Here is a 4,233-nt window from a genome sequence, read left to right on the forward strand (position 1 = left end):
GGGCGCGTGAGCATGCAGAGCAGCTGGCTGTAGGCTTTTTCACAGAAAGGCCACCGGCTGCCATGACCCCAGTGGTGAGTGGGTAAGAGGTGACAGCCCGAGAGAATATCCCTCCCTGCCCCACAGAACTGCAGATGGGAGCCCCCCACTCCCCGCTCCACCCCCGGGATAAGGGTTTCCAGAACCCACTGAGCAACCAGAGAGAAAGGGCCAGGCTTCAGCCTCAGAGCCAGAGGAAACCGAGCCAGGAACCAGGGTGCAGGGACTGGCCCCGCCCAGCCCACCCCCCACTTCACCTGGAGGAGCCAGAGGAGGCCCAGGCAGTGGCCGCCCAACCCCAAGCAGGCCCCATGAGGGGAGGAGACACACCTTCACTTTAAATAGAATACGGCGTTCCTTCCATTTCCCAGGCTGGAAATTTTAATTATGGAAATGAGACTATTCCCGGGACTATAATCGTCTGGGGAGGATTTGTTGTTATATAAGATGAGTGACCAAAGACATTATAGCTGAGTTTTCACCACTCAAAGGTTTCATCCAAGACGCCAGGCAGGGAGGCGTCCCGCGGGCGGTTCACAAGGGCAGGCAGAAGCGATGGAGCTCCCTCCTCGGTGCCCGGAGCCCGAGGGCCGCGCTTTCCTCCCGAGGGCTGCACCGCTGTCCAGTCAGCTGACGGAAAGATCCAGAATGGCTTTCTGTTTCCAGCCCACACTCCCACCAGCATGCACGCTCCGTCCCCTCGTGACCTTGGGACATGCAGTCATGCCATTTCTTCACCTAAACCACACACACACACACAGCCGATCTAGAAAGAGGGCTTTCGTGACCACGACAAACATATGCGTCTTTTCCCCTGTTAGATTCAAGCATGGCATGTGAAAAACACACACCAAAGAAACAGCACATTGAGACCCCAGGTCGTGACGTCTTATCTTCTAACATTTTATACTTTTGGCCAGAAAAAGTTGCAGGGTGACCTCAGACCGTCTAGTAGTTTTGACATGGAAATGGCAGTGGCCTACAGAACCGGCTGTTTTGTATGTTTTGACCTCATGCTGTATCTTTTTGCAAGTCAGTGTATAGATGAGGAGAATAATTCATACCTAGGATTGCTATGGAGATTCCATGCACAACAAATGCCGTTTGGCTCCGACCTGCAGCTAAACCCACGGGCTTTCAAATGTCTTTGCTGCAGATGGAGGGAATGGGGTGCCCCGCAGCCAAAGCTCCTTGCTGTCTGGTGTGTTACTCTGCCCAGACTCTGGGGGGCAAAGGCCTCCCCGCTCCCACCTCCACGCTCTATTTTATTCTCTTTTTTCACAGGGCTCTTTCTTATTCTCTGAACTCTCACTTTTGTAGACTCTTCTCTGAGGAGTGAAAAGCCACTCCTCTCTTTCTGAGGGTCTTCTTGTGGTTCTCCTGGTTCCTTGGCTGTTTCTTCTGCCCCCGATGTCACGCCTGCCACTGTTGGGTCCCGTTTTCTGTGTGGTTTGTTAGGCTTTGAGTGGCTTTGGCTGGTGTTCATCTGTAAGAGCTGAAAAGCTGTTTGGAAGCTCATTCGTGAGGCTTGTGTGAAAGTGGCGAATGGGTTTTGCTCTCAGGCTGCTCAGCTTCCTCAGAAGGGAGTCCTCCAGGCTCCTGCCTGGGGCGGTTCCCCAGCACCCAGTGAGGGTCTCCGTGTCCAAGATGGAGCCTTTCACTTAAGACCCCTGTAAAATAAGGCCTTTTGCTCCTATCCTGAGCCATGATAGTGTCTCTGCAGTTCATCTCCCCCCAAGAAAAGCATCCAGGCTTTTGCTGTGATAATGGAGGGATTCACTGGATGAGGCAGGCAGTGGTGGTGGTGGAGATAATGGTAGTGGATGGTGATGGTGGTGGCGGTGATGATAGTAGTGATGGTGGTGATGATGATGATGATGATGATGATAGTGGTAGTAAATGATGATGATGGTGAGGGTGATAATGATGGTGAGGGTGATGATGATGGGGGTGGTGGTGGTGGTGGTGATGATGGTGATGGTGATGGTGATGATGGTGATGATAGTAATGATATGATAGTGATGATGATGGTGGTGGTGGTGATGGTGATGGTGGTGATAGTGGTGGTGGTGATGACAATGATGGTGATGGTGATGATGATGATGGTGGTGGTATTTGCCATCTTCTGCTTCTTCAACCATTCCTTCTATTTCAGCTCTCTTCCTCACCTACCTCCCAGATGCCTGGTGTCTCCATTTCCCGAGATGCTCTGGTATTATCCGGCTTCTCTCTCTTTGGCTTAGGTTAAACTTTCTCTAGTTGGCAAAATTGGTTACTATTCACCCATCCACTTTCCTTTTTCATAAAATTGACATATCTAAGTTCTTTTTATCATTGTCTTTGCAAACTTACACCTTTTTTTATTCCTTTGTCATTTAGCAGTGTTTAAGGAAGAAACATAAAAATGAGTGAAATAGGTCTCCATTTTGAAATGGAAGTTTCATGCTGCTGCCCCTTCAAAACTCTAGAATTTACTTCTTTTCATCTTCTTTTCTTCTTTTTCCCTATTTATTTTATTTTGTTTTGAAGAATAGGTTCCATTTGCAAGCATAATGAACACTCCAAAATGTGCCAAGAGCTGAGTCTGTCTCTCTCTCACATAAGCTCAGACACCAGGGGTCTGGATTTCTCAGGGAATAAATGACGCCTGAGCCACTTCACTTATTTTTCAGTTTTTTTTGGCATATATGTTTTTAAAAATGAAGACATGCTGAAACAAAATTTAGGAAAATTGAAATATATTTTAAACATGTGCATTTACCAAATTCATGCTGTCAACACTGAAAAAAAATTACAAAGCGATATAATTATGCTATTCACAAGATAATTACAGGATTTATTAGAACATTAACTCATAACACACAGGCGGAGTGGTACAGTAATGAGACGCAAGCTTAAAACAGGGTGATGAATATCTTCTTTGACTTCTAGCAACTCCACTCGGTTAGAGATAACATCGGCTTTGTAATCTTAGGGCTTCCGTGGATACGGTGGCCACAGCATATTCTCCCATCATCCATGTGTCCCGGAGCCGCCCCCCTATGATGAGAAGCACCCTGAAACATCATCTGTGCAGCTCCCAGCAAAGAAAGGGAGAGCAGTGTGGAGTGGTGAGCACACTGGCACCCCGGTGGGCTGGGCTCGCTCAGCCGCACGCCTCATTGCAACACACTCTCTCTGGTCCTGGCACGAGTCACAGGCCCAGGTCTTGCACATGACATCTCCCTGGAACGGAATGTCCCCTGGGCCCTGGCAGGTAAACAGGAAAGACGTTAACGGGCCGACATGGTTTGCTTCCCTTTAAGATATTCAGGCTACCTGGGCTCAACCCCAGGCAGGCGTGGAATCTTCGCCGGATCCTCCCTTTTCAGCCCACCTACCCTAACATGGAAAGAAATGGTATACAAAACAGAAAAAAATCACCCACCACCCCACTCGTCATCAGCCACGTCAACCATCCATTTTAGCCTTCCTCGATTTCTTCCTACTTATCTATATCGTCATAGGTAGGTACACACACGCACACACACACGCACACACGCACACACACACACACACACGCACACGCGCGCACACACACGCACACGCCCGCGCACGCATCTTGAAATGAACAGAAACTGGATTCAAATCCCATCTCCCGTCTTTACCAGATGCAGGGGCTTGGGTAGGTGACCCCTTCTCTGAGCTCCAGTTTCTCATCTGTACAAAGGGGATAATGATAGTGTTAACTGTGTAAGATCATTTCAGAAAAAGAAGTGGGACAATGCACGGGAAATGCCGATCACAACGCCTGCACGTAGTAGGTGCTCCATAAACAGGAGCCGAAATGTTTGTCGCTGATTCTTTCGTTCAGTGAGCACTCGGTGAGCCGTTGCTGAGCCAGATCCAGTAGAGAGCCTGTCCGCCCGCAGCGGCACCTAGGGCCAGCGGGGGGTGTGGGGCGTGAGCGGCTGCGCACCAACACGGCATGTGTTCTGGCAGCGATGAGGCCTGAAGTGGCCGAACCGGGAAAACAGGCAGGAAAGAGCGGAACTTGGTTGACGCGGGCTGCGCGGGGTCTGGGGAGGTTTCAGAGGGGCAGTCTGGTGTTCTGCCTTTGTACGCCGAGCATCGAACTGCAAGCACTTTGGGATGTGGCGCATAAGCTTCCCGTCCTTTGCGCGCTGCATCCCATTGCACTGCTGCGAAGCGCTG

General features: G+C 50.0%; 1 long non-coding RNA gene across 1 annotated transcript; it reads right to left on the bottom strand.

The window, feature by feature from the left end:
- Window positions 1–2,843: 2,843 nt before the first annotated feature.
- Window positions 2,844–4,192, bottom strand: LOC106698640. The gene is made up of 2 exons (XR_001350009.2): window positions 3,687–4,192; window positions 2,844–3,420 (listed from the first exon to the last, which is right to left on the bottom strand). It is a non-coding gene; the product is annotated as an uncharacterized LOC106698640 (long non-coding RNA).
- Window positions 4,193–4,233: the final 41 nt, after the last annotated feature.

This window comes from Myotis lucifugus, unplaced genomic scaffold (assembly GCF_000147115.1).
Source record: "Myotis lucifugus unplaced genomic scaffold, Myoluc2.0 scaffold_208, whole genome shotgun sequence".
In the NCBI taxonomy this organism is placed as follows: domain Eukaryota; kingdom Metazoa; phylum Chordata; class Mammalia; order Chiroptera; family Vespertilionidae; genus Myotis; species Myotis lucifugus.